Here is a 23937-nt window from a genome sequence, read left to right on the forward strand (position 1 = left end):
GCGAGGGAAGTTGAAGGGGCGCTGCGGGGGGAGAAGGAGGAGGGGGGGGAGGGACTCTTATTTTGAAACGGAGGTTCGCGCTCCCACCCACCCGCTCGCCTTCATTTCCCGAAATGTTTTACGCAAACCAGATGATTGGTTTTGTGCGTTGTCGGGAGTAAGAGGTGGGGGGGGGAATCGCTCTCTCTCTCTCTCTCCTCCCTCCTTCTCGCTCCTCCTCCCTCCTCAAGCTCACCCCCCCTCCTCCTCTCTCTCTCGACTCGCGTCGTGCGAACGGCGAGATGGATTCAATTACTGGCTGAGCCCCGGGAGCTTTCACGTGGAGCGGTGGCTCGGAGCGAGACCGCGCTGCGCCGTCGCCTTAGGAGCGCGACACGCTAAGAGAAGCAGGAGAGACACGGGAAGAGACACGCGGAGCGGGAGAGACACGGGAAGAGACACGCGGAGCAAGAGAGACACGGGAAGAGACACGCGGAGCAAGAGAGACACGGGAAGAGACACGCGGAGCGGGAGAGACACGCGCACCAAAGGTAATAACGGTGCGTGCATCGCACGAGACTTTTCGCGACGTTTTTTTTTATGTTTCCGAACTTGTTGTAGTAGGACTTTTGGAGCTGCTGGGGGGGGGAGGGGATATTTATCTGCGATGAAAAAGGGCCCTTGCACGGAACGTCATCTGCAGCGCGATGAGGATAAATGTTTGTTTCTTTAACGCCAGTGTTATCGATGAATGTGGGAGAGTTGTTGTTGTTGTTGTTGTTGTAGTCGTTGGGTTTTACCCTGTAAGATTAACGGTGCCGATGCATTGTATGTTAACACATCGGAACGCACACACACACACGTGTAAGTGCTGTGTCAATATGTGCTCGTGTGTGTGAGAACCCATTTAAACCAACGCGAAGGCGAGAGATTACGTCCACCCAAATCAGCAATTAGTTCGGGAGGATAACAGTCGTCAATCAAAAAAAAAATTAATGACGAACCAGGCAGCCCAATCATTCTCAGCGCCAATACACACACGGAAATCCCGGCGTTAATGATCGAGTTCAACTCCGGACCGTGACTCATCAATGAGGAGCTATTCAAACACAGCAGCGGCAGTGGCAGCAAGGCGCGATTGAAGATTAATTCCAATGGGCGGAAATCCATTCGATCCAACAATAGGGTGATCTGAGACCCACCGCGTTAGTCTGTCGTCAGTGTGGCCGACGCTCGATTGAGTTTGACGCGTGACCGCGGGCTCACCAAAACGTGCTCACACATCATCAGTAGCAGCAGCAGCAACACGCGCAGCCACTGAGTTGGGAAGAGAGAGAGGGGGGTGTGCTTGGCATAGCGAGACGAGGAGGAGGAGGCACGGAACGAGCCTGACGCTGTTTCTCTCTCTCTGCGTCTAAGTGCAGCGAGTCTCGCGTAAGAGCGAGACTCCTACGCGGGAGTGGAGCGTCGGCTGAAACATCCCTCGCGTCTCACGGCTTGTGATGCTCATGCCCCCCTCTTTGTCTCTCCCTCTCCACCTTCAGCTGTGCCCGAGGCGCCCGTCTTCTCCCCTCCCGGAGCTCGGCTCGGTTGGTAGCCGTCCAAGTTGGTTTGGGGTGGCGGGCGGGAGCGTGTCGACGCTTCGCGGTGCAGAATTCGAGAACGGTTTTGAAGATTTTCCCGACAATCTCGGATCTGGGATTTTGGGTTCAGTGTTGTGAAGGCGCTCTGAATACTTCTTTATAAATACGGTGGTGTGTAGGGGGGGGGGTGGGAGAGAGAGTTTGAAACAATCTCAAGAAGCAGCGGAAGACGTGGCGAAGAGCCGTTTTTGCGAAGATCACGACACTTTTTTTGTGTTCGTTCTTCTTGGAGTTGTCCGTCGCGACCGAACGAGGGGGTACGACACTGCCGACGCTTCGTGCGCCTAAGGTGAGTCGTTTGTCGCCTCCCAAGAAGCATCGCCACACGCTTGTTCGCCACACGCGCGCCTGTCGGGCGGCGATGCAATGATCCATCGACGGTATTCGATCGACATCGCCGCACTCACGACCACTGCGCCTACTTGTCCGGTTTCACGTTGAACTTATTTCGCACCGTACGGTGCCAACCGCGCTCATCGGAGGTGCGGTGTTGAGTTTATGGGTAGTTTTGAGTCTATGGGCAGTGTTGAGTATATGGACAGTTTTGAGTCTTTGGGTAGTGTTGAGTCTATGGGCAGTGTTGAGTCTATGGGCAGTGTTGAGTCCATGGGCAGTGCTGAGTCTATGGGTAGTGTTGAGTCTATGGGTAGTGTTGAGTCCATGGGCGGTGTTGAGTCTATGGGTAGTGTTGAGTCCATGGGTAGTGTTGAGTCTATGGGTAGTGTTGAGTCTATGGGAAGTGTTGAGTCTATGGGCAGTGTTGAGTCTATGGGTAGTGTTGAGTCCATGGGCAGTGTTGAGTCTATGGGCGGTGTTGAGTCTATGGGTAGTGTTGAGTCTATGGGTAGTGTTGAGTCTATGGGAAGTGTTGAGTCTATGGGCAGTGTTGAGTCTATGGGTAGTGTTGAGTCCATGGGCAGTGTTGAGTCTATGGGTAGTGTTGAGTCTATAGGCAGTGTTGAGTCTATGGGCAGTGTTGAGTTTATGGGCAGTGTTAAGTCTATGGGCAGTGTTGAGCCTATGGGCAGTGTTGAGTCTATGGGCAGTGTTGAGCCTATGGGCAGTGTTGAGTCTATGGGTAGTGTTGAGTCCATGGGCAGGATTTATATTGAACTTCTTTCGCACCGTACGTAGCCAACCGTGCTAATTGGAGGTGCTGGTCTCTCTCTGCGCTCTCTAACGAATAATGAATATAAAAATAATTAATATTGCTTTTGAAAATGCACCAATCCATTTCTGTCTTCGCGCCTAGCCTAAGCCGTGTCGTTTGACCATACTTCACCACGCTGGTGCGCGCGCGGGTTAGCGAAACAGAGGGGTGATGCCAGCATCGGGTCAGATGAGACGGTGCCACTGATGATGGCCGTGGGCCACGAATCGAACTTAGCGCTTCCAGGTTCGTAGGACAGCGCGCGAAACCCACGACTTAAATGGGAATTGAAAAGCCATAGTTTCGTTTTTTTTTCATATTTTGATATTATGAGGTTGAAACGTTTCAGTAAATAAAGCCCCGTGACCCTGGGAGCGATGATCGATTCACGCGTCTAAACTTTGGCGTTGTACAGTCTATACGTTTGAGATACAGTCCGTGATATTGCAACAATGTGTTTTAACAAAGAAATGCAAGACCCGCGCGTACAAAGAACGAGTCTGCAGACTCAGTTGGGACTTTCCTGTATAACGAAAAAAGGACATAATGGGTCATCAACGTTAACCGTCGCTATATAAAAAATAATCATTAGAGTTCCAGACTTAAACCATCGCCTTGTTTTAAAACTTTAGCGGGCGGTGCCGCGTGGTGCGTGCGTCCTGCCAGCGGATGCGATGCCTCTCGAAACATACAAAACGCGCGGCTACCCCTGACCGCCGGGCAGTTTCATAACGATTCAGTGTCGAAAAACGGGGCTCTGTGGTGCGCCCCACGCTACTGATCCCCGCGGAACCCCGAGTTCGATTCCCTGGCCAGGTCTCTTAACATCGGTTGCGAGTGAATTGTGAGCCGGTCACCCCCCCCCAACTCCACCAACCTTGAGCAGCTCGCAGGGAAGTATGACCCAGCAACTTTCCATTGACCGATACGGGGCTGGAAGGCCTTTTATTCAGCAGTCGATTGAGAATGGAGGGATGCCCTAATTGTTTTTTTCATGAATCGATTACTCGAATGATAAGTTAGACGTTGATAAAAAAAAATTCCATCGATGATATTTGTTTGACCCAAACTTAAACAAGTTTTGTTGGGTAGTAGGATCGGCCCCAGGAGACTTTATAAGTCTCGGGGGAAGGCACTGAGTTCTTCTCTAGCGCGCACTACTTTCTGGATCACTCCGCGGTGCGTACGAAGTGTGTGAATTTAATAGACGCGATTCGAGGCTACGTATATGTGTATGTTTTTTTCTACTGGTCACGATAAGGAGAGGGAATTCGTTTAGGAGGACCGGCGACTTGAGTTCGATTCCCGATCACGGCTCATAACGCGTCAGTGGCGAGTGATGTCAGAACCGGTCCAAGCCACACTGACCAGCGTGGTGAAGTATGGTCAAACAACGGCATGGGTGAGACCTTCACCCAGAAGTGGTTTAACAATCGGGCTGTGCATCGAAAAATATCTCATCGGTCATGGGCAATCGACTGCTGGATGAAGGCCTCCCCGAACCTCTCACGATACTGGATGTCTGTGGAAAAAAGCTTTCTAGTTCATCGGATTCATCCTCCTGTATAAACACATTTTCTGATTCTGTAATAATCCGTCGAACACCTGGACACGAACTGTAATGTTCGTCGCTCCATCTCCGTACTCCGTTTCCTTCCCGACTAGATATCATAACTTTTATTTTATTTTTAAAACACTACGTTTGGACGTAGAATTACGTTTCGTTAACGTTTTCTTTAACCGAATCTCAATTGGCTCGCGCGCTTGTGGCCGGAGTGGGGTTGTAAAGGACGGTGACACTTTCTGTGGATCTTTCGATGAAGTTACGTAGATAGAAAAAAATTAAGTAAAATAAAAACTACTACGTTTCGATCACAACACAAGCGATCGTCATCGGGAGGATCAGGAGGATGACGATCGCTTCTGTTGTGAACGAAACGTGGTAGTTTTACATTTTTATTGACTTTCGTTCTTACCATCCACGTGACTTTACCGAAAGATCCACAGAATATGATTTCCTGCAGTCACGGGGGTGACGACGTCATCTTGAAACAAATCCACGGTCCTCGTTGACCGGTCGAGACTCGTTGAGCCCGGGCACATTTCATTTTCCCTCGCGACGTGTTGTTTATGTGTACACTACACACTACACTACACACTATACACTACACACTACACTACACACTACACTACACACTCCACTACACACTACACTACACACACATAGTTGTATGTGTACACTACACTCTACACTACACACTACACTGCACACTACACTACACACACATAGTTGTATGTGTACACTACACACTACACTACACACTACACTACACACATAATTGTATGTGTACACTACACACTACACTACACACTACACTACACACTCCACTACACACATATAATTGTATGCATACACTACACACTACACTACACTACACACACATATAATTGTATGCATACACTACACACTACACTACACACTACACTACACACTACACTACACACTACACTACACACATATAATTGTATGCGTACACTACACACTACACTACACTACACACTACACTATACACTACACTACACACACATCAATAGTTTATGGTCACAGTACGAGCTGTGTTGAAGCAAGTGAATATTTCCGATGTGATTATTGAATCTGTGTGTGACATCTGTTCCTGCGCAGTTAGCCCCAAAATCTCTACGGGTTGAACACTTCGTATGAACGTGTACTGCCCGTACGTGTATATGTATGTACGTGTACTGCCCCTACGTGTATATGTATGTACGTGTACTGCCCGTACGTGTATATGTATGTACGTGTACTGCATGCACGTGTAGACGTATGCATGTACGTGCCAGTACTGTCTACGCGAATGTGGAGGAGCGGTGGCACAGCGGTTAGCGCACCGCGCTACGATCCCGACGAGCTGGCGTTCCAATTCTCGGCCAACATCAGCGACGAAAATTGCGAACCGGTCTTGGACCTCGCCTAGGTCGACTCAGCCTTAAAACATCGGCACCGAGGAGACCGTTTTTGGGGGGCCAGGCGCTGTGCTGGCCGCATCACAAGAGCTCGCGAACGACACTTGCCCCCTAAAGTCTGCGTCGGCTACACGGGGGACCTTTGTCTCTGGCTGCTCTCGTGGCAAGGGAGGTGGCGCGTTGATGATTCTGCGCTCACGGTGCCACTCCCGGTGACCTGGGTTCGACCTCCGTGCACGTAATTCTAGATTTTAAGCTTTCGTGACTGCAAGGATTCATATTCTTAGGTTTTTAAATCCTTTATATTAAGTTCACTTGCGCGCTTGTTTGCTTGCTTGCTTGTTTACGACCGTGCAAATCTTTCGGTCGTTTTTTAACCCACTTCCCGTCATCCAATCGAGCTGACATTTTGCACACAGACTCGTTGTGCGTGACAATTAATGTTCGTGAAAAAATTTTCCCAAAATTTTACACTTTTTAGGACAAAAATATTATATTTAATTACCAATTGCTTAATGGTGGCAGGCAATCATCTGACCCATAGGTGGCAGCCATCTCAAGCCAGAGGACGAGAGGACTCTAGCCGCCACGCATATAAAGGATTTATAGTGAAAAACTTTGTTTTTACGGGTTATACTTGTTTACTCGGTAAAGTCACGTAGGTAAAAAATAAAAATCAATAAAAGTAAAATAAAAATAAAATAAAAATCACGACGTTTCGGAGGCAACACAAGCTTCCGTCTTCAGGTGGAACCGTCACAGCACGATTGCTGTATCAAGTGAGTTAAATTCCAAGAAACAGTATTTGTATATATACTGGTTGAGGGTGGGAGGAGCCAAGGTAGGCCCTGAATATTTTTTTTGTGAGGTTCGGTGCGGCTGAAGCACGCTGTTAGGAATGAGCCTTTGTTGTGTAAACTAGTTGCGGATGATGTAAAGGTGCGTGTCAAAGGGACTGAGCCTTTTTGTTATGTAGAGATGATGCGGCTCCGTGCACGTAGCCACCAGATCGAGAGGGATCGTCCCTGAGCCTCAACTCGCCCAATGGCATCATTCGGTGGGAGGCAGAGACGACTTTCTGGCCGAAATCGACGACGTTCGCTCACGTTACGCTTCCCAATTGCCACGTGTGCTCGCGCGCAATGGAAAACTCGCCACACCGCCCCCTCGTGTGTTTCGTCGGCCTTGATGGGAGCTCGCTAACGGCAGTTGCCCCTGCAGCCGAGGCGACTGCACGGAGCCGGTGTGAGTCTGTGCCTGTGCGTGTAGACGCATGTCTCTGTTTGGATGTATAAATCTGTCTGTAAGTCTCTGGGTAGATGTAATTCGACGTGTGTCTGTGTACGCGTGTCTGTGCGTGTGTCTGTGTGTTCCTGCGCGTCTGTCTGTGTGTAAGTCTGCGTGTGTGTCTGTACGTAAGTCTACGCGTGTGTCTGTACGTAAGTCTGTGCGTGTGTCTGCGCGTGTGTCTGTACGTAAGTCTGTGCGTGTGTCTGCGCGTGTGTCTGTACGTAAGTATGTGCGTGTGTCTGCGTGTGTGTCTGTACGTAAGTCTGCGTGTGTGTGTCTGCGTGTGTGTCTGTACGTAAGTCTGCGTGTGTGTGTCTGTACGTAAGTCTGTGCGTGTGTCTGCGCGTGTGTCTGTACGTAAGTTTGCGAGTGTGTCTGTACGTAAGTCTGTGCGTGTGTCTGCGAGTGTGTCTGTACGTAAGTCTGCGTGTGTGTGTCTGCCCATATGCCTGTCTGCTCTGCACGTGTCAGTCACGTTAGCAGAAGGCGCCTGCCGGATTTTAATTGCGAATGAGGCGCGTCGCGGGGGGGGGGGCGAGTTGGGGGTGGTTGAAGGGGTTGAGGGGGATGGGGGGATGAGGGGGATGAGGGGGATGAGGGTTAGCGCCGCTGGGGGTCGTGGGAGGCTCTGCTAGCGGCTAGGAGCCATGGGTGTGTGTCTGTATGTCCCCGCGTGTGTCCGTGTGTGTGCGTGTCGTTACGGCATTCACAGGTGCTACTAGCTAACGGCACTTGCCCCCAACTGTCTGTTAAGGCTACACGGGGAATATTTGTCTGTGTGTGCGTGTCCTCCTTGACTGTGTGTGTGTGTTTGTTTTTGTTGTGTGTGTGTGTGTCCCTGTGTGTGCGTGTGTGTGCGTCCACGTGTGTGTCTAATGCGAACATCTGGCGAGGTACTGCTATTTAATAACAACGGTGTCGTCAGCTCCTCGGGCGAGCCCACACAATCACAGACACGCAGGCTGATGCCCGCAATGCCGAGGCGCGTGTGTAGATGTGAGAGAGCGAATGTCCGTGTGTGTGTATGGTTGTGTGTGTGCATGAGTGTGGGGGGGGAGCGGTGGTGTAGCGGTTAGCGCACTGCGCTACGAACCTGCCGTTCTGGGTTCGATTCAGATAATTATAGTGACGATTATCTGAACCGGTCCTGGGCCTCCCCTGGGTCGACTCAGCCTCAAATGAGTACCTGGTGCGGTGTGTAAACATTGCCACTGGGGAGACAAAGGCGGCCGGGCATGGTGCTGGCCACCCACCCCCTTTCATAGGTGCTCGCTAACAGCACTTGCCCCTACAGTATGTTAAGGCTGTACTGACCGCTACACTACCGCTCGCTACACACACACATCCAAACAACAACAACCGCCATTCGCCACTAAGTGGCGGTGACGTCACCACGACGCTTGTGCCAGGTTAGGTGTACGTTGAAGCCACGTGAAGTGTCGAACGCCCGCTGGCAGGAGGTAACGGGGCAGACCCAGGTGCCGCGGGTCGACTGGCTGAGATGACTGAGATGACTGGCTGATGCAGCACCTGTGCCCCCTACTGTGCCACGTACACACACACTCACGCACACACACACTCACTCACGCACACACACACTCACGCACACACACACTCACGCACACACACACACACTCACGCACACACACTCACGCACACACGCACGCACTCACGCACACGCGCACACACGCACGCACACACGCACGCACACACACACGCAGTCACGCACACGCGCACACACGCAGTCACGCACACACGCACGCACACACTCACACACACTCACGCACACACACACTCACGCACACACGCACGCACACACGCGCACTCCACACACACATGCACGCGCGCGCGCACGTGCATAGAGGGAGCTGTGGGGAGGGGGGCTGAGTGGAGGGGGGCTGAGTGGAGGGAGCGAGTCAGGGAGGGAGGGAGGGAGCGGCGTCCCTTCAGCGTCCCACTCGCGTCAGCCCCGAGGGGAGCGCTTCCCTCCCCTCCCCTCCCTCCCTCGCTCTCTCGCTCTCCCCACGCCTCCTCCAACTCACTTTGACTCTCGCACGGCGCATTTCATTAAAGGCACACGAGGGACACCACACACAGACCCATCGCCCACCTGTTTGTGATAGAGTTTCGTTGTTGCTTTTATGATGATGATTGTTATTATGCTATTATTGCGCGGGAGTGGTGGTGCAGCGGTTAGCGCGCTGCGCTATCCACGTGACTTTGCCGAAAGACCCAAGGGATATGAATTCCTGCAGTCACGAAAGCTTTAAGTCAACATTTACACCAACCCCTCTCGCGGCCATGATCGCCTTCATAGGTGATCGCTAACAGCACTTGCCACAACGTCACGTGTAGGCTACACGGGCAACCCTTGTATTTGTCTTTCGTTGTATAGATTGTTCAGTACTAGTAACTGCCAGGTCGCTTCTGAAACAAATCGCTGTTTAGCTCAGTGGGCCTCAGCTGATGAACATGTTTGTTTAGTAATAGTTTAAGTCGTGTCGCTGGGTTGGTAGCGTAGCGCACTAACCGCTACGCCACCGCTCCCCACAAAGACAAAGATGCCCCGTATAGCCTGCATTAGACTGTGAGGGCAAGTGCTGTTAGCGAGAAGCACAAATGAGGGCCGGAACGGCACACGAGGGGGTGGGTGGCCAGCACCACGCCCGGCCGCCTTTGTCTCCCCGGTGGCGATGTTTACACACCGCACCAGGTACTCATTTGAGGTTGAGTTGACCTAGGGGAGGACCATGACCGGTTCAGATGATCGTCACTGGTGTGGGCCGTGAGCGGGAATCGAACTCGGGTAGCAAGGTTCGTAGCGCAGCGCGCTGACCACTACACTACCGCTTCCACACACACACAGACACACACACACACGCACACACACGCATACACGCATACACACACACGCACGCACATACACACACACGCACACATGTATACACACACACACGCACACACACGCATACACACGCACACACGCACACACACATACACACACACGCACACACGCACACACACGCATACACACGCATACACACGCACACACACGCACACATACACACACGCACACACACACGCATACACACGCACACACACGCACACACACACATACGCATACACACGCATACACACGCACACACACGCAAAGACCCTCTCGGACAAACTCACGGACACTAACACCGAGCGCAGGAACGTCGTCGTCGTCGTAGTCGTCGTCAAAAGTCCTGGGCCAGATGACAAATCAATGCCCGGCTGATGGAGCTGTCGGGGAGGAGAGGAGGGAGAAATTAGCACGAGGCTAGGACCCCCCCTCCCCCCCCCCGGCCTTAAATGGGTTCCAGATGCGAGGGCTGCAGTGGCGGAAATGCTTGCTCTGGCCAGAAAAAAAATGGAAAAAAACACATCTCAACTTTAAAAATATATATTTATAGAGAACACAGAAGCGTGGCTTTGCCTGCTGCAGCAGCAGCAGCGATGTGGAGCTCCTCCAGAGTACAGACTTTGTGGGAAGAAGTTTTATCGCGCGTAAAGTTTGCGAAGAGTCGATTCGCGCAGAAGTGTTGTTTGCGCCGATGTGTGTAAGCAAGCGTGAAGTTTCATCGGTCCGAGGTTTGAGATGCGGGGGGGTTGTGGTGCTGGTGTGGGGAGCGGTGGTGCAGCGGTTAGAGCTGAAATGTCATAGCGATAGAGTTGTCTCCGCTTTGCAAGGCCGTAATTATAATATATATTGGGGGGGACATCTCCCCCCCCCAATATTCAAATATGCTGAAAATGCCCCCCCCCCCCGAATATTTTTCTATAAACAATATAAAAAATTGCTATGCTATGGAAATAAAATAACAATTTGCTAAACCTTGGCCACAATATCTGGACATGTCTTCATATAACAATGCATAGATTTTTGTATATATGATTGTGGTTATGGTTGTACTTTATTAATCCCTAATCTCTGCCATTACATACAACGAAACAAAAAAAGGTCAAAAAGAAAAAACAGAGCAATGTAATACAATACACCATTAGACATTATTGTAAAAAATAAAATAAAAAGTCCATCCCGTGTGTTAGTGAATTTTTTTATATTTTAGGCAGGAAATTCGTTTTCAAATTTAGATTTTTTTTTTTCTGGGGGGGGGACCCCCAGACCCTCTGGAAGATTTGCCCCCCCCCCCCCCCCCCAATGTTGACTCCATGGCTACGGCCTTGCCTCTTTGTACAGTCACCGGAATAAATCTGAAAATCAACAATGATATTATTTTAGCACCAACTCTTCCCCCCCGCACCCCTCCGGCCAAACCCCTCCAAAATTACGGAGCGACGGATGCTGATTGGTGTCACTCGCATGGTCTGGGGTCACCCTCTGCGCTCTGAGACTCGTGCTGAACGCTGAACGCTGCCGCACTACTCACAAACTCGCCATCGGCGGACCGAGTAGTCCGCCTCCTGCCGCGTGTGACGTTCGAGCCAGTGGGCAGCGAATTTCGCTCCGAGCGCCGCCTCTGAGGTTAACATTTTCAGAGTTTACACTATGGGAACCTCATTTGCCAGTAAAAATATGATAATTGTTTTTTTACCCTTCTATCTGGCAACGAAACTGACACCTTTTTACAAGGAGTCATGTTTGCATAGACCACAATACCTGCAGTCATAATACAAACAAAAAACATAACTCTGATAATGTGCACTGTCCTTGAAGTTGATTGGTCCACACCCGAGACAGCTTTCCTTAGAGCCTAGTCTCACATGGGTTGGACCAGATGACGGGTGTGGACCAATCAACTTCAAGGACAGTGCACATTATCAGAGTTATGTCTTTGTTTGCATTATGACTGCAGGTATTGTGGTCTATGTAAACATGACTCCTTGTAAAAAGGTGTCAGTTTTGTTGCCAGATAGAAGGGTAAAAAAACAATTATCATTTTCAGAGTTCATCCCCTGACCAGGACGCAGTAGCGTGTGGTGAGAGTGTGTAATTGGCGTGTGTGTGTGTGAATGTGTGTTTGTGAGTGTGTGTGTGTGGGGAATGTGTGTGTGTGTGGAGATCATCTGAACCGGTTTTGGGCCTCCCCTAAGTCGACTTAGCCTCAAATGAGTACCTGGTGCTGTGTGTAAGTAAACATCGCCATCGAGGAGATGTTGGGCACCCACCCCCTCGTGTGCCACAGTGCCGGCCTTCATAGGTGCTGCTCGCTAACAGCACTTGCCCCAACAGTGGGTTCAGGCTATACGGGGGATCTTTGTGTCTCTGTTTCGTGTGAATGTGGTGAGAAGCTATGGCGTAGCTGTTAGCTGAGTACAGTGTCACATTTGCAAGTCAATGATTTCATGCGCACATACATCCGTCAGCCAATTAACCCATCAAATACTTCATTGACTTAATGTGGATATTAATTCTAGAATGGAAGCTTTCGTGACTGACTGCAAGGAATTCATACTCTTAGATTTTTTCGGTAAAGTAGCGTAGGTAAAAAAATTCAAATAAATAATCAAATAATCTAAATAATAATCGAAATAAATTAATAAATCACGTCCACCTGATGACGGAGACTTGTGTTACCTCCGAAACGTCGTGATTTATTATTTTATTTCTATTATTATGTATATTATTTTATTCTTTATTTTTACCTACGTGACTTTACCGAAAAAACCTAAGAGTGTTAATGTGGATATGTCAAATCGGATCATCAACGCACGCGATTGCGTTTTCTCTATAGGCAAAATCAAATGATCATCGTTGGCATTGTTACTGCGGCCCAATACTATCGAGCGATCCTTTATTTAAACTTAAGCAAGCGAAAACTCGGGACCGCTATCGACTGCTCGATGTGACTGGTGAGTTAATCCTTCGACAAAACGGGGGGGGGTGGTGGGGGGCTCGGGGGGAGGAGGCCCCCCTATTCCCAGGCAAATAGGCAATGCTTGTGTAGAAAGCTCCATAAATATATGGGAGCGTGCGTGTGGCCAAGGCAGCTGCCTCTCGCTGATGAGACACAACAAACACGCGTGGTCGGTATTTACGGCCAACCTAATTTAAGCGACTTGTGTTTGTTTATTAGTGTTTGTGTGTGTGCGCGTGTGTCTGTGCGTGTGGCCTCGACGTGCACATAGCCTGGCACGAGCGCCGTGGTGACGCCACCGCCACTTAGGGGCGAATGTAGTCTGCTGTTGTTATTGTTGTTGTGTGTGTGTGCGATGTGTGGAGCGGTGGTGGAGCGGTTAGCCCGCTCACGGCCGTCAACACCCAGTGACAATTATCTGAACAGGTCATGGGCTTCCCCAAGGTTGACTCAGCCTCAAATGAGCACCTGGTGCGGTGTGTAAACATCGCCACTGGGGGGGAGACAAAGGCGGATTATAAGACGCACCCACCCCAACGTTTGTTTTTTAAACCACAGGGGAGGGAAGTGAGGTGGGGGAGGGGGGTGTGTGGGGGGGAGGTGGGTGGATTTGTGGGTGGGTGGGTGGTGTAAATTGCATCTTATAATCCAAAGAATATGACAAGCGGGCAATTGAACATTGTTTGATCCAATCTTGATTTGAAGCTTTCGTGACTGCAGGAATCCATACTCGTTGGTTCTTTCGGAAAAGGTCACGTAGGTAGAAAATTAAATAAATCACAAATTTATTTAAAATAAATCACAAATTTATTTTATTACCCACGTGACTTTACCGAAAGAACCAAAGAGTATTGTTTGGGCCTCCGTCCCTGTATGTGTGTGGTTTTTTTTTGTCCGGGGAGCTGTTTGCGAAGCTCACGCGCGCTGTGAACGCCACCATCCCCCGGTGTCATCACGACCCGCGCGCGTTGTCGCTTCAGACGCGCGCACGTGCCCGTTGCTGGAGCCCAGGTGCAACAGCACAACACCACGCCCGGCCGCCTTTGTCTCTCCCCCCCCCACCCCCCCCCCCCCCCCCCCCCGCCGCCACCCCCTGTGCTGATGATATGTACACGGCGTGCGAAGTTGACCTTTCGAGGCAGACACGGACGACCCTTGTTTATGGCAGGCACGTGTCGAGTGATTCGGATGACCATCGCCACCGATGCTGCCCTGGCCGGGAATCGAACCCGGGTGGCCGGGTTCTATTGCGCCACTAATTTCCCGTCGTTATTATTGTGAGAATATGTTACACTTCAGGGTCGTTGGCAAGTCCATAATAGAGATTGTTGGGTTAGATCGCCTTCTAACCCCCCCCCCCCCCAAAAAAAAAACCCTCTTGTGCATAATATTGGTCGCGAAAGCCTACGTGTTTAAACTTGTTTACAAGTGTTTAAACAAATGCCTCGCCGAGTCTCGAGGCTCGTGCTCAGGAGGGTCCTGCATCGCGATGTTTGGCCGATGCCGTTCGCGAACTTTCGTGTGCGAGGAGGAGGAGGCTGGAGAGCCCCCGGTGAGAGAGAGAGAGAGAGCCCCCATCGCGCACACGAGAGGGATGCACTCACGGCTCTGCACAGATAGATTGACCAATCCGTTGCCGAACTAACACATCCTTTGGCCACCTCCTCCACTACCCCGGCATCCTGGTGCGGGGGGCGTGGACGCGAGAACGTAGTGGTACGGTACAACAACGTGGCTTTTTTATTCACTCCACTACTCTCTGCTCTCCTTCACATTGCTGCCTGTAGCAACTGTCTGTCGTGCCCGGTGGCCGCCTCGCCACGCACTGAACCAGGCTCCAAAAATACCCTGCTGAGCTTCTTGATATCCGTTGAGTTGGTGGGGTAGAATTCACGGTGCCTCGGGTCAAAGGGCAAATCCGCGCAGAATCTTCATCGGGGGGCACGGCTGGGGGCTGCGTCTTCAATCAGTGCTCATAGTGGCCGCGGTCCTCCCCTAGGTCGACTCAGCCTTCAGTGGGTTACTTGGTGCGGTGTCTAACAACACATCGGCACTGGGGAGACAAAGGCGGCCGGGCATTGCCCTGAACCGCACCATCCGCTCGCGCGCCTTGCGGGCCTTCATTACGAGGTGCCCGCTAACAGCTCTTGGGGGGTGGGGGGTGAATCTCTTTGTCAGTATTCACATTAAAAAAAAACACGGTCCTGGATTGGGTCCATATGCTCACAAATTGGTCGTGTTCACCACCACCACCGCCGCCGCCACCACCACCACAGCCCTGGGACAGATTGAGTGGCGTGGAGACATCGGCTCGCGCCGAGGCCATAAAGGCGCGTTTTGGAGGGTGGGCGATAGAAGGGGGTTGTTTTTGTTCTGTGACTGGCATCTGCACCCCTTAGCCCCCTCCAGCCCCTCCCCTCTGCACCCCCCCCCATCGACCCCCCACGACCCCATGCCCCGCCCCCCCCGCCTTCATCCCATCACCCACCTGCTTGTTCTCCACCCCACCCCGCCCCGCCCCCAGCGTCACTTCATAGTCTGTCGAGGTGCTGGAACGTAGCGGGGTTGGTTTGGGCAGAACCACAAGCACGCCCGACCGCCTTTGTCTCCCCAGCGCCGATGTTCACAGGCCCACGGGACCGGTTCGGATCCCCCCTTGTTCACAAACAAAGATCCCCCGTGTAGCCTTTAACAGACTGTTGGGGCAAGTGCTGTTAGCAAGCACCGATGAAAGTCGGAAGGGTACACGCGGGGGTGGGTGGACAGCACACCGCCCGACCGCCTTTGTCTCTCCAGTAGCGATGCTTGCTCAGGTACCCATTTGAGGCCGAGTCGACCTAAGGGACGCCCAGGACCGGTTCAGATGATCGTCGCTGGCGTTGACCGCGAGCGAGAATCGAACTCGGGTCGCCGGTTTCGTAGCGCGACGCGCTAAACCGCTACACCACCGCTCCCCACAGACACACACACAGACGCGCACAGACACGCACGCAGACACGCGACTTTCAAGAATTCTTTGGGGTCACACTCTATGACCTCTCTCAAACTCACAAGAGCGCCTCCTCGGATAAGGCTGAGAACGCAGAGCGCTAGTACCAGATATCGCATCGTTGTCGAGTGGAATGTGGCCAACTCTGGCCGCATTTCTAGACGTCAAGCCATGCTCGGAGCATCTGGCTCCGCAAACTTTTTCGCCAGGGACTATGCACCGTGCGCGTACTCTGTGTGCGTGTTCGCTGAACTGCTTTCGTAGCCAACCGTGCTGTGATCGGAGATGCGGGGGAAGGACAACAGCTCTAAGCGCTCTTCGTCGTCACACGCTTGATTCTAGCCAGGGCTAGACTGGCGTCATTGGAGCATGGGGTTATTGGCGTAAGGCACTACCACTAGAGGTACGCCTGTCCATGATAATAATAATATATTATTATGGTACCCAATATTAATTCCGATCGTCTTGCGATGGTAAAATAATGAAGGGGAGATGGATGTGGCGTGGACATTTTTATTTTGAAACGTGCGTTTAGAGGATTTGGCTTCGATAAATGTCCACACGTTGATAAGCCGCTTCGCTGAGAGGTGATTTGTGGGCAGGTCGCTTCTGAAAAAGAGCTACATAGCTGAGTGGGTCATACCTGGTCAAATAAAAACTAGTTTAGTTCGTTTTAGTTTCAGTTAAATTCTTGGAACAGCGTTTGGGATAAAAAAAAGGCAACGCTGGTTCTGTGGAAATGTACAGCAGCCAAAAACTCTAGACGCGTGATGTTGATTTTAAATGTGGAGGGAGAAACCGGAGGATCTGGAGAAAAATCCACGCGACCACGGGGAAAGAGAGAGACGCAAAACTCCATATATACAGCAGGCGTCAGGATCGGGATCGAATCCACGACCTCCTGTATACCAGGCGAGGTAGTTAACATCTCCTAGCCACCGTGATGATGATGATGATGAGAGAGAGACACACAAACTCCAAATATACAGCAGCCATGTATCGTCAGGGGTCTGAATCGAACCTACGACCTCCTGTACACCAGGCGAGGTAGTTAACATCTCCTAGCCACCGTGTTGATGATGATGAGAGAGAGACACACAAACTCCAAATATACAGCAGCCATACATCGTCAGGGGTCTGAATCGAACCCACGACCTCCTGTACACCAGGCGAGGTAGTTAACATCTCCTAGCCACAGTGTTAGCCGGATGATGGCAAAGCTGTGATTCATGATACGTTGAACCAACGTATCGGGTAGGTCTTCATCCATCAGCGGATCGATCACGGCTGCTGCCGATGATGATCATATCGGTTGCATTCGTGAAATTGCCAATAAGAGATAATGAGCGGCCTTTTTTTTTTCAAGGAGGGTACCATTGCCTCTGGGGATCTGTCGGGCAAAACATTCTTGACGCAATGTTATTATCGTAGGCAATAGCGAGCAGTTGGTGTGGAGAACAAATCACGCCATGCGTGTGAGTGCCAATGCTGGGGGAGTGGGGGGGAGTAGGGGGGGGGGTGGCTGGCTCTGCGTGCCCACAAGATGCGCCCGAATCAAATCGACATCTGTGTTGTTCAAGTCGGAGGGGTGAGTCAGGAGAGGTGACGCGGCATCTGGATGAGCTGACGCGCGCCCCTCGCCCCAGACCGCGGCCCGGACGAGCAGCGACTCGTGGAGATGAGCGCACGTGACGTCAGATGATGTTGTTGTTGCTGCTGCTGCTGCTGTTGTTATCTCCGACGAATGACCGTCGTCTGCGTTGGCTGTTATTGCTCCGTCGGTATCAAACAGAGGCGGACGACAATCACACGCCTGCCTACGTTGGTGTTGTTGGTTGGGAAAGCGGTGGTGGGTGGGGGGGAGGAAGGGGGAGACAGCACGGAGCTCAGGATCGTTTCAGATCTCACTCGCTCGCCACTGGTGTTCGGCCGTGGTCGGGAATCGAACATCTGCTCACTGGGTTGACGGGGCCGTGCGAGGAGCACTGGGCCAAGCCGTGGTGCCCCCCCCTCCCTCCCTCCACGCTCCCCACCCAATAATATTGAGCAGTGGAAACATTCTTACTCAAGGCTGTCAAACATTGGCAAAGTTTTATTTTGCCACGGGAATCACGGTCTCGTGCAGCAACGTTGATAGCCAACGTTGGTATCCAAAGCAGCTGATATCCAACCTTGGATATCCAAAGTTGATGTTCAACGCCTCTTCCATCAGCTGCCCGAGCCACTTACGCAGAGGCAAAGGCGCATGCCACGTCCCTTGGCGGGCACGCTACTCGGTTCAACTTCGAAACGTTTCACTTCCTTGCGACAAACAACAACAAACAACGATTAAAAACAACAACGCGTTTCAGATTTGGAAGCTTTTTCATTTCGACGTCCGCGGTCGCCTCGCGCCCCCTGACGGCGGAGCGAAGTTCGCTCTCCACGTGTTGGTGGCATGCGACGTTCGCCAGGCAAATTGGGGAAACTTTTCTCTGCCAAGGGCCATTTGGATATTTATAACAACATCATTCGCGGGCCACACAACATTATCAACTTAAAAATTAGCCTGTTATATGTGGTCAAACATGTAATTAACTCACCCCTAATGCGATGGCTGGAACTGCTTCTATTTGACGAGGCGTGTGATGTTAGCTGGTGTTGATGGTGTTGCTGCTTCTCGCAACTGCTTTTCCAGGTTTGCTCCGAGATTTATTGAATTTCGAGTCCCGCCTGCGGTTGCCTTGGCAGGGCCAGAGACCAAATGATTTCGGGGGCCTCGTACGGCCCGCGGGCCGGACGTTCCCCACCCCTGGTTTAAAGCGTCCCGAGAAAAATCCGAAAGCTGTAACCGCAGTGGGGGTTTTTTTATGATTCAGATTTTCAAATATATATCATTAAAGCTGTAAGCAAAGGCCCTCGACCGTACGTGTAGCTTATTTTGGGCCCTCTAGAGATTCTTCTAGAACATCGTCAGAATTTACATATAGGGTTCGTCACGACCGTGAGCGTTTGTGTATGTAGACGTCAGACACGTGGTATAATGTGTTGTTGAAAATCACGAATGTTACATTTATTCAAATGCAAATATGGAAATTGCCCGAGTTAAGTCCCCCCCCCTTTTTATGTCGTTTCGCAAATACGTCGTCGTTTTATTGTTCACATCGCCACCTGATTAGCGTCGTCCCGCCCTGTCTCGTTATCCGTTGCCTCCACCAACCCATCTACACACTGCTGCCCTGTACAGTCGCTTCAATGTTACGTCGTTTCGATATGCGTCGTCGCACATTTCAGGAACGTATCCGCCTCCCCCCCCCCCCACTACGTATTACTGTAGTGTCGATGAATAGTTTGTAGTACTTCCCCCGCCATGGTAATGTGGAATTTCCACCACTGGTTTGGACGGAAACGCCACTTCTTTGCTAGTTATAAAAACCAAAAAAATGTCCATTATTTACTCAGGCATAGTGTCACCGAGTCTCAAGACTCGTTCGCAAGAGGGTCTTGCGTGCGAGATGTTAGGCCAATTCTTTGTTGTTGTTGTTGTTGTTGTTATTCAGATCCGTGTTGTTGTATTGTTTGTTGTTGTTGTTTGTTGTTGTTCAGATCCATGTTGTTGTATTTTAGTTTTCTGTTATTGCTTCGTTTCGGATGAAACCCAAGCACCAGTCGTTGTACTCTACCGCGCTCCCCTGGGCATGGCGAAGTATGGCCACACACACACACACATGTATACACACACACACGCGCGCGTACACACACACACGTGTATGTGTGTATATATAAAATCTCCCACGGCCCTTCGCGGTTGAAAGAAGAACGCGCCGCTCTGTAACTCGCGTCCCTTTGAGCCGCCGTGGAAGCAGCAGCAGCAGCAGGAGCAGGAGAAGAAGAAGCAGAGGCGACTTGGGGCTCGTGACGCAAGCGATGAGTGAGCCCGTAGAACCTTCAAGACGAGTCGAGTTTGACGGGACGGTCCGCGAACGATGACAAACGCGGCCGTCGGCCGTCGGAGACGTGTTTGCTAAACCGTTTCAGAGAATGAAAAGTCGCCGCAACCCTTTGAAGGCGCGCCTAAAGGAAGGAAAATAAAAAATTTAAACAAAAAATAAACCACAGAGAGAAACACGGGGGGGGGGGGGCACAGACGAGGTTTTTCGCCGCTGACGCGAGGCAGGGAGGCAGAGCCCCTTTCGCGGGGCGATGTCGGTTGCCGGAACACCTTTGACGGGTCAGCCGTGGCCAGAAACAACGCCCGACCGCCTTTGTCTCCCCGGTGCCGATGTTTTGGCTGTGACCCCCCTCACCCCACTGCCCACCCTCGCCGCCTGCGATTAGCACGGGTTGGCTACGTACGGCGCGAAAGAAGTTCGCGACATTATATTTTTTTTACTTTTTGTTTTACCAAGTAAGGTCCACGGAGCTACGTAGCCGCTTTTCAGAAGCGACACGTCCCACCGCAAACTCCAAATACACAGCAGCAGGCGTCAGGGTCGGGATCGAACCCACGACCTCCTGTACACCGGGCGAGGTAGTTAACATCGCGTCACCGCACACAACGCACTGCTTCCGGGTACTCGTTTTAGGTCGAGTCGACCTAGGGGAGGCCCAGAACCGGTTCGTATATTCGCCCACTGACGTTGGCCCCTCTGAGAGCGCAATGGCGACGTTGGGTGCAGGGAGGGGCCTATAGGGGCAGCACGCGGCTCGTCAAGGGCCGCTTTGTGACGTCATTCATTAAAGGACCGCCCCCGCCGTCGTCGTCATCGTCGTCGCCATCGTCGCCTCGTGCTCACCACGTGCACAACCGTGGCTCTTGAAACATTGCGGTGGTTTTAGTTTTTGTTTACTGTTGTTGTTGTTGTTTTGTACCGAATTCGCAACAACAACAACAACAAAAGTCGCCTCTCCCTGGCTATTTCGGTTGCCCCCCCCCCCCCTTGCGCTTCTCTCCGCCAACGCGTGCGGCAAATCGGCAAGGAGCCCCCCACCCACTCAAGGGTGGGGGGGGGGGGCCCACGGGGACTCGGTGAGTCTCTCCTCGGGGCTAAACAAGCGAGACAGAGATGTGAGAGAGATGTGGGAGAGCGTGAGAGAGCGTGAGAGAGAGTGTGAGAGAGGCGTGAGAGAGAGTGATAGAAAGACGTGTGAGAGTGAGAGAGAGCGTGAGAGAGAGAGCGCGTGAGAGAGCGTGAGAGAGAGAGCGCGTGAGAGAGCGTGAGAGAGAGGCGTGAGAGAAAGTGAGAGAGAGAGCGCGTGAGAGAGAGAGCGCGTGAGAAAGCGTGAGAGAGAGGCGTGAGAGAAAGTGAGAGAGAGAGCGCGTGAGAGAGCGTGAGAGAGAGGCGTGAGAGAAAGTGAGAGAGAGAGCGCGTGAGAGAGAGAGCACGTGAGAAAGCGTGAGAGAGAGGCGTGAGAGCGAGAGAGAGCGAGAGAGAGCGTGAGAGAGAGAGGCGTGAGAGAGATGTGATAGAAAGACGTGTGAGAGTGAGAGAGAGATGGGAGTGAGGGGTGCTGGGGGAGCGGTTGAGTACCGGGGGGCTGTGGCGTGTGGGGGGGCCCTAGGGCGTAGAACCATCGGGGCCGCTGCCCGTGACGCCACACTGGGGGGTGGGGGGAGGGGGGTGGGGGTGGGGGGGCAGAGTTCGCTCGTTGTGACGTCAGTGGCATTTTTGGGATTCGAGTCTCACGGGAAGGCGCCCGGATTCGGAACAATTTTGGAAGACGCGCGGAGGAGGAGGCTGAGATCTGGGGAGACCACGATGCGTGTGTGTATGTGTGTGTGTACGTGTGTGTGTGTGTACGTGTGTGTGTACGTGTGTGTGTGTACGTGTGTGTGTGTACGTGTGTGTGTACTTGTGTGTGTGTGTATACGTGTGTGTGTGTGTACGTGTGTGTGTGTGTGTACGTGTGTGTGTGTGTACGTGTGTGTGTACGTGTGTGTGTGTACGTGTGTGTGTGTGTACGTGTGTGTGTACTTGTGTGTGTGTATACGTGTGTGTGTGTACGTGTGTGTGTGTACGTGTGTGTACGTGTGTGTGTGTACGTGTGTGTACGTGTGTGTGTACGTGTGTGTGTGTGTACTTGTGTGTGTGTGTGTACGTGTGTGTGTGTGTACGTGTGTGTGTACGTGTGTGTGTGTGTACGTGTGTGTGTACGTGTGTGTGTACGTGTGTGTGTGTGTGCAGGTGTGTGTACGTGTGTGTGTGTACGTGTGTGTGTAAGTGTGTGTGTGTGTAGGTGTGTGTACGTGTGTGTGTACGTGTGTGTGTGTGTACGTGTGTGTGTACGTGTGTGTGTACGTGTGTGTGTGTGTACTTGTGTGTGTGTGTGTACGTGTGTGTGTGTGTACGTGTGTGTACGTGTGTGTGTGTGTGTGTACGTGTGTGTGTACGTGTGTGTGTGTACGTGTGTGTGTAAGTGTGTGTGTGTGTATGTGTGTGTACGTGTGTGTGTGTGTGTACGTGTGTGTGTGTATGTGTGTGTGTGTACGTGTGTGTGTGTACGTGTGTTTATGTGTACGTGTGTGTGTGTCTGCGCTACGAACCCGGCGACCCGAGTTCTTTCCCGCTCATGACCAACACCAGTGACGATTATCTGAACCGGTCCTGGGCCTCCCCTAGGTCGACTGAGCCTCAAATGAGTACTTGGTACGGTGCGTACACATCGCCACTAGGGAGACAAAGGCGGCCGGGCGTGGTGCTGTCCACCCACCCCCTCGTGTGCCGTGCCGGCCTTTACAGGTGCTACTCGCTAACAGCACTTGCCCCCACAGTCTGTTAAGGCTCTACGGGGGATCTTTATCTCTGTCTGTGTGTTGGGGTCGTATTAGTCGGCGACGTGATGTGAAACGAAGAATGCTGCTCGCGAGACGTGACTCAGATGCAGTCGTCACACTGGATATTCCAGTCGGATGATGATGATGGTGATATTACGTTGAGCGCTCGTAATTACAGCGGTGTCTTTCGTCTGGCTCTCCGAGCCGCTCTCCGTTTGACGGTGACATCTGAGAATCCTCAAGGAGTTTGCCTCCGTCTGGCTCCGTGAGCCTCGGGCGCTTACTCCTTTATGCCCCAATAATCCCGCAGAGGTGACGTCGTCTGCGCGTGTGCCCAACTCAATTCGCACCCTGCGAGATGCGGCGAGCTCGGTCGGACCTTGCATCGCGCAAGGCAACCAACGTCACTCGCCAGCTCCTGTCCACGCCTAATCGCGCCGTGCGTAGAACTTCTTTCGCGCCGTACGTAGCGAACCGTCGCTCGTCGTAGGGTGCGCCGGGAAGGACAGGAAGGAACCGTCGCGAAACGTTCAGCCTCGACGCCGAGAATCAGAGAGGCGCTCTGAGCACGGCGAGGCCTTCATCCGGCAGTAGGTAGACCACGGGCGATGACGGTGGTGGTCAGACTCGAGTTAGGGTTGAGTTTATTTTGGTGTTGGGGGAGATGGTGGGGGGGGGAGGTTAAGTATCAAATTGTAAAAGCGATGAGTTAGTCTGAGCTGCTTCCTCGAAGGCTGCAACAAGACTCATCCCCCTGCGATGGAGCGAGGGAGCGAACGAGCGAGTGAATGAGTGAATGAGCGAGCGAGTGAATGAGTCACCCTGCTGGAACGTTCTCTGCCTCTGCAGTGCCACGTGGACCGCGAGCAGCGCCTCTGACCGACCGAATCCCACGCGCAGCCGTTCGCAGAAAGTCCGGCCGGGCGCAGCGTGGTGGACGTGTGTGTGCGCGCGTGTGTGTGTGAGTGTGTGAGTGCGCGTGTGTGTGTGAGTGTGTGTGAGTGTGTGAGTGCGCGTGTGTGTGTGTGAGTGTGTGCTTGTGTGTGCGTGTTTGTGAGTGTGTGCTTGTGTGTGTGTGCTTGTGTGTGCGCGTGTGTGTGAGTGCGCGCGTGTGTGTGAGTGCGCGCGTGTGTGTGAGTGTGTGCTTGTGTGTGTGTGCGTGCGTGAGTGCGCGTGTGTGTGTGAGTGTGTGCGCGTGTGTGTGTGTGAGTGCGCGTGTGTGTGTGCGCGCGTGTGTGTGTGGGGAGCGGTAGTGAAGCGGTTAGCGCGCTGCGCTATGAACCCAGCGATACGAGTTCGATTCCCGC

At 52.2% G+C, this 23937-nt stretch overlaps 1 protein-coding gene across 1 annotated transcript in view; it reads left to right on the plus strand.

The window, feature by feature from the left end:
* The first annotated feature begins 243 nt into the window (after window positions 1-243).
* The window catches only part of PDGFRA (platelet derived growth factor receptor alpha), a 53654-nt gene continuing 29960 nt past the window's right edge, over window positions 244-23937 (plus strand). Inside the window, exons 1-2 of the mRNA XM_078600857.1 lie at window positions 244-530; window positions 1524-1911. The gene's annotated coding sequence lies outside the window, so the exon portion shown is untranslated. The remainder of the gene's footprint in view (window positions 531-1523; window positions 1912-23937) is intronic.

This window comes from Lampetra planeri, chromosome 15, assembly GCF_965212315.1.
Source record: "Lampetra planeri chromosome 15, kcLamPlan1.2.h2, whole genome shotgun sequence".
Taxonomy (NCBI): domain Eukaryota; kingdom Metazoa; phylum Chordata; class Hyperoartia; order Petromyzontiformes; family Petromyzontidae; genus Lampetra; species Lampetra planeri.